The sequence below is a fragment of the Filicampus tigris genome, chromosome 13 (genome assembly GCF_054856515.1).
Source record: "Filicampus tigris isolate MCC_2025a chromosome 13, RoL_Ftig_1.0, whole genome shotgun sequence".
NCBI classification, from domain to species: Eukaryota; Metazoa; Chordata; class Actinopteri; order Syngnathiformes; family Syngnathidae; genus Filicampus; species Filicampus tigris.
The window spans coordinates 23061528-23075363 of NC_141229.1; the positions used below are offsets into that span (position 1 = coordinate 23061528).

General features: G+C 42.0%; 1 protein-coding gene across 2 annotated transcripts in view; it reads left to right on the forward strand.

Annotated features, from left to right (window-relative positions):
• The first annotated feature begins 5702 nt into the window (after nucleotides 1-5702).
• Nucleotides 5703-13836, forward strand: part of syne3 (spectrin repeat containing, nuclear envelope family member 3) — a 209222-nt gene continuing 201088 nt past the window's right edge. The window contains exon 1 of one of the 2 annotated variants that reach the window (XM_086048603.1): nucleotides 5703-5813. The gene's annotated coding sequence lies outside the window, so the exon portion shown is untranslated. Of the gene's footprint in view, nucleotides 5814-10591; nucleotides 10643-13836 lie in introns of those variants that run through there. The other variant, XM_086048604.1, reaches the window with a different exon arrangement.

Consider the following 13836-nt stretch of genomic DNA (forward strand, 5'->3'; position numbering starts at 1 on the left):
AGTTTAGTCATGTGATCGTGGTGACCGTCTACATCCCCCCCGCTGCCAGCAGCGACACAGCCTGTGATGTCTTGACTGCAGCCGTGAGCAGGCTACAAACACAGCACCCAAATGCCCTGATACTCATCTCTGGTGACTTCAATCATGCCTCCCCTTCCTCCTCTCTGCCTTCATTCACACAGTATGTCACCTGCCACACCAGAGACAATAAAGCACTGGACCTTTTCTATGCCAACACCAAGGAGGCATACACATCACTGCCCCTCCCCATGCTGGGCAAAGCTGATCACAACCTGGTGGCTCTCCAGCCTGTGTACAAACCTCTGGTCCGCAGGCAGCCAGCTGTGACCTGCACGGTTCAGAGATGGTCTGGAGAGGTCGAGGAGGCCATAAAGGACTGCTTCAGCACAACTGTGTGGGAAGTATTCAGCGATGCTCACGGGAAAGCCATTAGTAGTCTAACGGACACTGTTACAGACTAGATAAATTTCTGCATGGAAAAAAAAACATACCCACTAGGACAGTAAGGTGTTTCTCCAGGAACAAACCCTGGATCACACCAGACATAAAAGCTCTCCTGAAGTAGAAGAAGAGGGCTTTTACGTCAGGCAACAAAGAGGAGTGGAAGATTGTGCAGCGCCAGAGGATCAGAGAGGGGGAAAGGTCCTCCAGGAAGAGGAGCAGCTGCTGCAGATTAATGCCAGGGGAGTCTGGAGGGGCCTGAAGACCATCTCAGGCCACGGACAACCCAAGACCCAGACTGGGGGGTCCTGCAGTGGGCAAATGAGTTGAACCTCTTTTTCAATCGGTTCGATCAGATGCCTGTCCCCACTCAATCACAATCACAATCACAATCACACCGAGGGGCAATTTAGAGAGTCCAATCAACTTACCATGCATGTTTTTGGAATGTGGGTGGAAACCGGAGTACCCGGACAAAACCCACGCAGGCACGGGGAATATGCAAACTCCACACAGGGAGGCCGGAGCCGGGATCGAACCCACGACCTCTGAACTGTGAGGCAGACGTGCTAACCAGTCGAAGCGGTCGTCTTACCAGGTTGACGTCCCGGTTGGCACTTTCGCCGGAGTTAACATGGTGTCCGACGAGGATTCCCCGGGAGTATCAAGATTGCTTGCCTCGCCTTATTGCTCACCGCAAGCTCGCTCCCATTGCTCCCTCTTGGTTGCTGCTCGTGGTTGGACAACAAGAGGATCTGGTGGTTGTGCACTCTTGCCAGACCGGCGAGATTTGTGGTACTAACCTCACGAATCATCGGACATTGAGCCGAGCCGAGTACATGACTGATTTTCAGGCGTCACTAAAATGTGCGCTTCTTAACGCACAATCAGTGAGGAATACAACTTTTATTCTTTGGGATTTATTTAATGTATGTAAAGAACGTTAAAAGTAGTGCTGCAAAATATATCGAAAAAATATTATCGCGATAATGGCCCATGCATATAGCAAAGTGGTGCAATAAATTTCTTATGGAACTGTATGATTTTATCGGAATTTGAACTTGATGGCGGTTGCACTGGGGAGACCAAGGCAATAACACTGGGCCACTGGAAATGAATAGTGAAATAATTTTGTGGCTTTTTTAAGAGTGAATGAGTTGAATGTGTGGGAAGTAGGAATTTTGGGTGTGTTGAAAAGCTTAATGTGAGTTGAATGAGTTGAATGTTGTGAATTTGAAATTGGAATGGTGTAAATGTGTCGAGCTTCTTTCACCTTAGACAGCTGGCGAAGGTAAAGCCCCTCCTTTCCCGTATAGATTACTGCAATGCACTTTATTTTGGAGTCAGCCAGTCCTCCCCCTGCCCGCTTACTAACTGGAGCTCGGAAGATCGAGCACATAACACCAATTCTGGCCTCCCTTCGCTGGCTCCCAGTGCATTTCAGGGTTCAATTTAGGATTGTCCTATTTGTCTTTAAATCATTAAATGGCCTTGCCCTGGCGTCCCTCTCTGAGCTCCTCCACTCCTATGCACCTTCCCGCAGCCTCAGGTCTGTGGACCAGGCACTGCTCGAGGTGCCGAGGACCAAGCAGAGACTCAGAGGGGATTGAGCCTTTTCTGTCGCTGGCCCTTCCCTCTGGAATGGCCTCCCATTGGTTGTTAGGCAAGCCCCCTCTCTGTCCATTTTTAAAACCCAGTTGAAGACACATTTCTTTTCTGTGGCTTTTGATCAGACCTGGATTTTTCAGCTCAATTGTATACAGTGTTTTATGTCAATTTATTGACTTTATTTATATTTTATTTATATATACAAACAACTTATAAAATGTAGGATTCTCTTCCAAACAAATGGTCGATGAAGTGGTGGGAGGGGGGTGGTTAATTGCATTGCAAAGTAGGGGGTGGGTTCTCGGGCTAATATACTTTAACATAACAATAGCTCGGCTAAGCCCCTGACACACCCACCCTCCCTGGGTGAAAAAATCCGCCATGGAAGCGCAAGGTAGGCGGGTTAAAAAATCCGGCTAAGGAAGTTCTAGTGTTAATGAGTTGAATGACTTGAATTTTTGGAAAATGGAATGGTGTAAATGTGAAATGTTGAATGTGCCATTAAGAATGAATGGGATTTTTTTGGGGGTGAAAGATGGGAAATATTGGGGGAACCCTAAATGTTAGGGGCAAAAAAAATACAAGTTGTGATGGCATGAATTTTTGGAATAATTTGAAATTCGAAGGGGGTGAATTGGACGAAGTATGTGGAAGTCGTCGATGTTTGAATGTGCCATTGGAAATGAATGTTTTTTTTGGGGGGGTGAAAAAGGTTGATTTTTGGGGGAAATTTTAAATGTTAGGGGTGAAAACAAAAAGGAGTCCCAATGAATCTTTGGAATAGTTTAAAGTTTGAGCGGGGTGAAACGGATGAAAAAAAGAGGGATTAATATTAATAACTAGAGAATGCAATTTCTGCAGAAATTGTGTGTGAAGGCGAAGGGAGCTGAAGAGAAACTGCGAAACGTGTTGGAATGAAGTTGAATAAAGTGGAATAAAGTTGAATGATGCTGAATAAAGTTGAATGATACTGAATGAAGTTGAATAAAGGGGCATGAAGTTGAATAAAGTTGAATGAAGTTGAATGAAATTGAATAAAGTGGAATAAAGTTGAATGATATTGAATAAAGTTGAATGACACTGAATAAAGTTGAATGATACTGAATAAAGTTGAATAAAGTGGAATGAAGTTGAATGAACTCTATGAAAACTGTGGAATGTTTTGGAATGAGCAGGTATCGATCCAACGCTGCCTACACACAACTCAGCGTGTGTACCACTAGACCATCAAGGACCTAACTGGGTGGCTGTAAAACTGAAATGTTGAATGTGGAAGTGGGACTGAATGGCGAATTTAATGTTTTTTTTTTTAATGTTGAATAAATTGAATTTTTGGGAAGTATGAATTGCAGGTGTGTTGAAAAGCTTAACCAATGTAAGTTGTGGAATATGTTGAAATGATACTGAATGTAGTTGAATGAAGTTGAATGACCTGAATTTATAGAGAATAGCATGGAATGAGGAGGGCATAAAAATAAGAAGGGAAGAAAAGACAAAGATTTCCGTCATTTGGGTCACTTCCGGACCATTTACGGGTCATTTGGACCACTTCCGGTTAATTTCCAGGTCATTTTGGTCACTTCCGGTCCATTTCCGGGTCATTTTGGTCACTTCCGGTTCATTTCTGGGTCATTTAGGTCACTTCCGGCCCATTTCTGGGTCATTTGGACCACTTCAGGTTCATTTCTGGTTCATTTGCGGGTCATTTCCGGGTCACTTCCGGGTCATTTGAGATCACTTCCTGTTAAATATGGGTCACTTTCTGTTGATTTTGGGTCCTCCTCCAAAATGGCCGCCACACTGGGGAGACATCGGGGTGAGTATCTCCAGTCTAGCTAATGTCCCTGCCCAAGATGGCCGCCACACTGGTGAGACCTCGGGGTGAGTATCGCCAATCTAGCCAATGTCACTGTCTAAGATGGCCGCCGCATCCGGGGAGACCTCGGGGTGGGTATCCCCAGTCTAGCTAATGTCCCTGTCCATGATGGCCGCCGCACTGGGAGACCTCGGGGTGAGTATTCCCAGTCTAGCTAATGTCCCTGCCCAAGATGGCCACCGCACTGTGGAGACCTCGGGGTGAGTATCCTCAGTCTAGGTAATGTCCCTTCCCAAGTTGGCAGCCACACTGGGGAGACCTTGGGTTGAGTATCCCTAGTCTAGCTAATGTCCCTGTCCATGATTGCCGCCGCACTGGGGGGACCTCGGGGTGAGTATTCCCAGTCTAGCTAATGTCCCTGCCCAAGATGGCCGCCACACTGTGGAGACCTTGGAGTGAGTATCCCCAGTCTAGCTAATGTCCCTGTCCAAGATTGCCGCCACACTGGGGAGACCTCAGAGTGAGTATTCCCAGTCTAGCTGATGTTCCTGTCCAAGATGGCCGCCGCACTGGGGAGACCAATGGGCAATAACACTGGTCCACTGGAAATTAATGGTGAAATTGTGTGGCTTTTTTAAGTGTGAATGATTTGAATGTGTTGGAAGTAGGAATTTTGGGGGTGTTGAAAAGCTGAATGTGAGTTGAATGAGTTGAATGACTTGAATTTGTCGAAATTGAGAAGGTGGAAATGTGAAAAGTTGAACGTTCCAATGGAAATGAATAGTGAATAGTTGAATTTTTGTGTTTTTTTTTAAGTGTGAATCAGTTGAATGTATGAAAAGTAGGAATTTTGGTGGTGTTGAAAAGCTGAATGTGAGCTGAATGAGTTGAATGACTTGAATTTGTGGAAATTGGAATGGTGTGAATGTGAAAAGTTGAATTTGCCAATGGAAATGAATGGTGAAATTCTGTGGCTTTTTTAAGGGTGAATGAGTTGAATGTGTGGGAAATAGGAATTTGAGGTGTGTTAAAAAGCTTGACCAATATGAGTCGAATGAGATCAATGTTGTGAATTTCAAATTGGAATGATGTGAATGTGAATTGTTGAATATGGCAATGGGAATGAATGGTGGAATTTTGTGGGGGTTTTACGGGTAAATAAGTTGAATTTTTGGGAAGTAGGAATTGTGGGTGTGTTGAAAAACTTTTCCAATATGAGTTGTATGAGTTGAATCTTGTGAATTTGAAATTGGAATGGTGGAAATGGGGAAATCTTGAAAGTGCCATTGGAAATTTTTTTTAGGGTTGAAAAATGGGAAATATTGGGGAAACGGTAAATTTGGAGAGCGTAAAAAAATACTACCCCGGTAGGCATGAATTTTCTGAATGTTTTGAAACTTGAATGAAGTGAATCGGGTGAAAAATGTGGAAGAAGTCGCACGCCAAAAAAGTGTGGTGGTGGAATAATAATAATAAACTGTAGGAATAACATATGTGTGAAGGCCTTCGCCTTCACACAGTAAATTTAAAGTGTAGGAATAACAACAACAATAACAGCAACAGCAACAGCAGCAACACAATTTGGCTAAGAGGTTTTGCTGCATAAAAAGATTTTGTAACCCTTAGCTGTATAGATTGTCTTCCAAATTCTTCATCTTATTCCGACGTCGACATAGAGGTGGTAACACTTTACACGACGGCAATTGTGTTTAAATGAGAAATGCAGCAAACCTTTAGAGATTATATTACGTGACTGTATTTTCCAAAGAGTCATTGAACGCAGCGTCACCTTCTTTGCCCAGCCCAGGGCAGCGAACAGTATACTTCCTGTCTGCTCCTTCAACTACAACTTCAGTGACAAAAAAATCTTCCAACAGGGCTCCGTCTGTTCACGCGTTGCTTGCTGTCAATCGATGAACAAGACGTTGTGAGTATAACTGTTGTTATTGCTGTTCATCATGAAATATATTTTTCTTAAACTAATATCCAGCACTCCCAAACAACATTTTAATAGGCCTAAACGGCACGCAGATAACCATGTTGTCTCGTGTCTCTGTCGCTCCGCTTTAGATTATATCGCAACGTTTAGATGCGGTAAATTAAAAGTTAACATTTTCACATTTACATGTCAATATTAACCAAGTCCGGCGCTGCCATCGAAGGTGAATTCTACATTTTTCAAGGCTAGTTTGTGAACAGAAAAGTTGTGTGTTCATTTTTTGTACACTTCATGGCAATGATACGTAATGTAAAAGTTTCAAGTGCAGGGTAAATTCTACAAAGACCAAGAAACGGTGTTCGTTTTTGGATTGCACGGATTAATAAACGTGAACATAATGTAATTACTACTACCTAGTGTGAGTTTGGTGTACGAGATGTCAAACTCAATCGAGGCGGATTTTTATTGAAGAGCCGAAGACCCAGCTAGTAGGGGGTGGGCGGTTCGAGCCAAGTATCAATATTATCGATTCTAAGCAAGTACTTGGATCCGATCGATACTATTGTCCTGGGATTGATACTTCGCTCCTCCACCAATTTCTTCAAAGCGCCGCTTCTCTGCGCAAATAGAGCCCCCCAGCGCCTCCTGCTACTCTCTCTCTGGCACACTTTTCGCCGCTCCCTGGCAGAGAGGGCAACGGGAGAGTGAGAGAGCGGCCGGAACCTAAAGCAATGGCAGAGCCAAACAAGAAGCGGATGCTAGCGCGGTGTGGACTTTTTCTTACAACAACAGAAAAGGACAGTGCCAAGTGTGATTTGTGAGATAAAGTGCTCCGCTACTGTGGTAACACCACAAATTTACACAAACATATGAAAAAAGCTCAACCTACAGAAAGCAACGAGCTGCAAGCGAAGTTGAGGGAGGAGGAGGAAGGGGGAGATCCCCAAGCCAGAACACCTCGCGGACACAGAGACAACGTACCCTGGAAGAAGCTTTTCAGCCCCCAAAAAATCAACAATAGTTGTTGTAGTAGAAGTATTTTATTTTTTGTAGTGTTACAAGTTTTTACATTGTATTGTTTACTCCATTTGCACTTTCTGCCTTTTTTTCAAAATATTGCGCAATGGAAGGTATTTTACTTGTCAAATTGACATTGTTATACTTCGTCGCTGTTATGTGAAATACACATACCTCCATTTTTTTTCACTTATTTATCCTTACGTGAATCATGTTTCCGCGTTACAGACATTGCATTAAAGTGAAAAATAAAAAAGTTAAAATAATACAATTCGTCGCTGTCAGAGATTTCGTTACATTGCTGCTTTTTTTGGTTTGACTTTTGATCTGAAACAGTTGGAGTAGAAGTATTTTAATTTTTTTGTACTGTTAAAATTTGAATTGTAGTTATTTAAGGAAAAATAGAAAAAATAATATATAGATGTATATAAAACAGAATATACAAACTCAAGGGGGATCTAACATCCATCCATCCATTATCTATACCGCTTCTTCTCACAAGGGTAACTGGAGCCTATCCCAGCTGTCTTCGGGCAGTAGGCGGGGGACACCCTGAATTGGTTGCCAGCCAATCGCAGGGCACACAGAGACAAACAACCACACTCACAATCACACCTAGGGGCAATTTAGAGAGTCCAATCAACTTACCATGCATGTTTTTGGAATGTGGGAGGAAACCGGAGTACCCGGAGAAAACCCACGCAGTCACGGGGAGAACATGCAAACTCCACACAGGGAGACCGGGATCGAATCCACAACCTCTGACCTGTGAGGCGGACGTGCTAACCAGTTGACCACCGTGCCGTCTGGGATCTAACATTTCCAAGCCAAAAGTATCGTATCGGTATCGGCCGATACTACCCTGTATTTACTTGATATCGGATCGATACCAAAATTCCCAGTATCGCCACCACTACCAGCTGGGATTACGGTTCATCAACCGACACATGTTGAAGTCATGTTCACATTTTATAGCGGTATACAGACTAGAGGGGGGCACGGGAACTGCGGTCAAGCCAGCCTCCACTTGAAAAGATGAAGTCAAGCCAGCCGCCCCTAATTTCCTTTATATCAGGCATTACGGTAATAGGTCGCTGACGAGCAGCGAAAGCCCCCTTCAGAATAAAAACACTACATTACGCTGAACTGGACGTCAATCCTTCAGGTTAGAAATAAATATTATCTATGTTATCTGTGTTGTGGTAGAATTCGTGTTTTGCCGTGTTACTGTAGTTGTTTCCGAGGCTAAATGAATGCATCGCGCGGTTCGCTATATGCGAGGGGGTGCGGGCGAGACACTTTTTTAACTTAACGGTTGTTGTACTGTCTTGGCGTCGGCTGCGGCCCACAGTAGCCGGTTGGACTAATGAAATGCGTTAATTATACTACGTCTGAGGGCGTGTTCTTGGAAGACGCTACAATATATTGAATAAGCTCTCTGTTATAACGCAGCTAGTCCATTTCTGAGAGAATGTAGAATGGTTAATTTGAATCTTGAGATACATTGAAAAAATAGAGTATTTGAAATATGTATATATGTATGCAAGTATAATTTGTTTTTATTTTTTATTCAAACTAATCCAATTGACTTTGAAAAAAAGTCCAGTCGTGAATGACACGAGACCCCCCCCCCAGCTGTCCAACAAAGGAAGTCCTATCCAAATTCGATGTTCCATTTCAAAATAAACGTCCTTGAAATATGCACATTTCACTGTCATCAGGCCTGATTTTAAAAATTCATTAAAAATATTCCTTCAGCTATCGTAATAACAGAACAGTTATAGAGGACACTAGACAACCACAGCTGTCCACCAAAACAATTCCCATTTAAATCTGATGTGGCATTTCAAAATAAACCCTTGAAATATGCACATTTCACTGTCATCAGGCCTGATTTAAAAAAAAAAAAAAAAAAAAAAAAAAAAAAAAAAATCATTAAAAATGATCCTTTAGCTATCATGATACCAGACCGGTCCTGTATGACACTAGACCACCCCAGCCGTCCACCAAATAGGTCTCATCCAAATCTGATGTGGCATTTCAAAATAAAAATCCCCTGAAATATACATATTTCACTGTCATCAGACCTGATTTAAAAAAAAATCCTTAAAAAATATCCCTTTAGCTATCGTGATACCAGACCGGTCCTGTATGACACTAGACCACCCCAGCCGTCCACCAAATAGGTCTCATCCAAATCTGATGTGGCATTTCAAAATAAAAATCCCCTGAAATATACATATTTCACTGTCATCAGACCTGATTTAAAAAAAATCCTTAAAAAATATCCCTTTAGCTATCGTGATACCAGACCAGTTCTGGAGGACACTAGACCACCCCAGCCGTCCACCAAACAGGTCTCATCCAAATCTGATGTGGTATTTCAAAATAAAAGTTGCCTGAAATATGCATATTTCACTGTCATCAGGCGTGATTTTAAAAAAAATTGTTAAAAATTATCCTTTACTTACCCTGATACATGACCAGCTCTGTATGACACTTGACCACCCCGGCTGTCACCAAAACAAGTCCCATCCAAATCTGATGTGGCATTTCAAAATAAAAGTCCCCTGAAATATGCATATTTCACTGTCATCAGACCTGTTTTTTAAAAAATCCTTAAAAAATATCCTTTAGCTAGACACGCGTGTTGAATAAACAGCCTATTTCCATAGCTCTTCGTGCTGGTGAGATTGTAACATGGGCTAGATATTAACATGCACGTGCATTTGGATAAGGCTCTTCTGTTTCCCTCCTGTGTGCGGCTTTCAAATATGCGTGCTGCAAGAATGCAAGAATGATACCAGTATCAATAACCAACATTGGCGCTTCATTTGTTTGTACTCGCCGATGCCGATACCAGCATTTTAATGCGGTATTGGGATACTTGCTGATACCAGTATCGGTATCGGAACAACACTAATGAAAACATTGTGTGACGGGTCTACTAAGCCGTGAAAATCTAAAATTGGAGTTCAGAGTTTTAATAGCCCTAATCCACCAGGTGGCGCCAGAGGACATTTAATGACTTTGATTCGTGATGACATATGTGCTTGTGGCATGAGTTTTGCATGAGTCGATTTTTTCCTGGTCACCTCTATTTGAGAAAAGACGTGTGTGTGCCTGTGTGCACGTACAGGAATATACACTCACGTACACGTGCCTCAGCCGTGCGCGCGTGTGCAAGTGAATACGTGCGCTCATATTGGAAAATGAAAATGCTGTATGCAAATTGGATCTCATTGCTTTCGCTGGTGTATGCCCTGTAGGAGTGGCTCCATGTATAAAAAGCTGCATTGTGATTGACAAGAAACGTGCATGTGTTCGCGCGTGAGTGTGTGTGTGTGTGAGATGAATGGGACAATTATGACAAATAGTGTTTTAGTGAAGTAAGAGTACTTATCAAATGTTCATGTGTGGATATGAATGTGTGCGTGTGCGTACGTGCACGTGCACATGCACGGACGTTCACACGCATGCGCACCCAAGACTTTCAGGCTGTTCACGTGTCTGCTTACATCAACCCACAGACTTATACTGTGCAGTGAGAGTTTGTGAGTCCCATTATAAACACGATTTTTGATGCATTGTAAACCTGATGTGTTTTCGTGCATTTTTTTCAATGATTACCGAATGAAATTATTGTGTGACGAGTGTACTACGCAGTCAAAGTATGAAATTGGTTTTGAGAGTGTGAACAGCCCTAATCCTCCAGGTGGCGCCAAGATAAGAACCTTCTGATTATGTTAGGGCCATCACGGTAGTGTTTCTGCTTCCGGGGTGACATTGGCTGCCATTTGGTAAATTTTGCTTTGACTTTTACATACATTCACACGCGTCAACCGTGCACGTGTGTTCAAAGGAACATGCGCGGTCATATTGCGAAATGCTTTCTATAAAACTGCACGTTTGTTGCATGCGTATGATATGATATGAATGTGCACGCGCGTGAACGCATGCACGTTCACACGCACGTTCAGGCTTTGTGACCGTGTGTGTGAATGCGTGTTCATGATCAATTGGACAATTGTGACAAAGTGTTTTACTGAAGTAAGAGTACTTATCAAATGTTCATGTGTGGATATGAATTTGTGCGTGCGTGAACGCACGCGCACACAAACGTTCAGGCTTTTGTGACGTGCGTGTGTGTGCGCGTGCGCTTGCGTTTGAAGACGTGCAGTTTGCGGTGAGAACGTAAACAAAAGGCACTTGTTGACTTAATGGTTCAGGGAATTTTGAAGGAAAAGAAAGCCAAGAATAATTTTTAAATTATATCAACGACAACCACGCCAAAGAGACCACCTGGACTAGTTGTCAAGAGTTTGGTGTTATTGTTATAGTGCTCAGTTCTGTAGTTGTTCGTTTGATTTACATGAATTCTGCTCTAAATTCTCCAGTTGTAATTTTTTTTTTAACCTTTCATGGTTCAATTACCTTATGCAACATTTCACTTTGATATATAATATTATTTAATTTATTTAAAATATTCATAAATGACTTAGTTCTTATAGCATAAGACTGCTTTTATTGTACATAGAGGGCATCAACAATAAATAAATAAATATAACAACTGTATATGTATGAATTAGGGATGGGACGAGACAAAAATCCAATGAGACGAGATGTCTCACGAAATTGAGTACGCGAGAACGAGACGAGATTTTTGCTAGATTTCGAATGTAAAAAAATACCTAATGTAATTTTTTCTGTTTTCAAAATGTTTTTTATCGAACAGACTGCAAGAAAATGAATCATCTAGCTCTTAACTGCAAATTCAAACATGAGTCCCCTTCGTTACATGCTCTCAAATATTGCTGCAATAACAGCTAAAGCTGAGATCTTTCCTCTTACTGAATACTTTGACAAAATCCAACTGTGCTCGTGGGGCAGTAACTCAATTGTGTATAGTGTTTTATGTTTATTTATTGGCTTTATTTATTTATATTTTATTTATATTTTATATATTTGTTCATATTTATTGATATATTTATTAATAGATGTATCACTGCCTCATTGTTTTTTTTATTTATTGTATTGTTTTTAAAGTGCTTTGTTACAGCTCTAGCTCTTATGCAATGCGCTAATATAAATTAAATTGTATTGTAGAGTTCAACTTGTTTCTCAGTCGATCTTCAACAAGAGGAATGTCACTGCGTCTGTGTCAAGATTTCTGCAAATCGTCGTAGTTCTGGGCTTCTCAGAACTGCCCTATACGGCACCCCGCTGCTCTAGATCACGAGTCATCATGTCCAAAGAATTGTTCTAGCGCGTGATTACGTCCATAATTAGTTTGTGCGCGGCCAGTTCGAGCTGTCTTTATTTAGATGTCAAAAGTGCAGCTGCTTGTTGAGCATCGGTGAAAAAAGGAAACTATATGCTTGACACGTCTAAACAAACATGATACGCGGCCAACTTTGGACCAGCCGCACTAGCGTTGTGTTCATTGCCTGCATGATAAGCACTTAATGGGTGGCTCAAAGCCACCCTCACGTATCGCCACATCCATGTTGAGAGCGTTGTCGGTCACAACAGCGACTCCGTGATTTGGCCTCGGAAGTTCCCATTCGGTGACAGCTCCTTTTAGGACATCTGCTATCTTCACCGGGGCTCTAAAACACCGTCAAAAGATCTCGTGCTGTGCAGGGACGAGAAATCTCGTGGCGTTCTAATCCCGCGAGATCTTGTAGCACGAGGGGATAGGTCTGATACCCCTGAATATTTTGAGTGGTTGAAAGTAAAAAAATATTCAGAAATGACCTGGTTATCACATTTCTATGTGTCACCACGAGGGAGAGAACAATTGGGAAATTTCCCTTGTCAAAACAATGGGCATGCAAAAAAAAAATCTGCTGTTATGACTTTGACTTATTCAATGCTCTAATTATGTCATGAAATATTCCAATTAGATTTGTTTTTTTTAAATACATACAGCATAGTTAGTTTTGCTATTAGCATACCACAGCTGCTGTGTCCATAGATGCCATGAATAAATAAATAAATAAATAAATAAATAAAAACTATATATGAATGGATAGGTCTGGTGCCACTGAACATTTTGAGTGGTTGAAAGTGAAAAAATATTCGGAAAAGACTTTATCACACTTCAAAGTGTTGTCCATTTTTTGGTCAAAATACCGCGAGAGTGGTAAAAAAAAAAAACTGAGGCAGAAGGGTTAAGTTGCATAAATTTTGATGTATATAAAAATCTAATATTGTTTTATTTTATACAGTTATTGTTAAGACATTGGATTGGTCATCATTTGCATGTCGTGACATCTTCCACACGCTTAGCTTTTAAAGCACATATGTCGAGGCCCGCGGGCCACATCCGGCCCGCAAGAAGGTTTTCTACGGCCCCTGGGATGATATTGCTTTATTATTAGATCCGGCCCGCAGCAAGCCGGTGTGGGTAGCAGATCTGATCGGGTCCTTCCCGCCTGCCGAAGACGTCACGCTTTAAAATATATTGTAGCGACTTCAAAGAACATGACGTCAGACGTAGTTTAATTGTCATGTTTTTATTAGTCCAACCGGCTACTGTGGGCCACAGCCGATGCCAATACAGTACGACAACCGTTCAGTCAAAAGAGAGAAACGGCTCTCCTGTTCGTCCTCAGCTACTCTCGCTTGCATGCCCTCCCATCCAGCGAGCCGCACGATGAATTCGTTAACCTCGGAAACAAAACAACTTGACACACATTTGACCACAACACAGATAACCCAATTCGTTACACTTTGCATCAATGTTTGCCACCCCATGGCTGTTCTACATGCTGACTGAAGACTTCACGTCACTTTTCATGGCTTTCAGAATCGGATTGTGGTGAAAGGTTATTTGGAGTAAAACACACGTTATTAGAATTACTTCATGTTAGAAATCTCATGTTGTTTTATTATTAGTAATTGTTGGCATTTGATAAATTCATTGAGTTTTGACGTAGTGCTGAGATGTCCCACACTGTGAGCAGGCATTGAACGCTATTCAAGCGCTAAG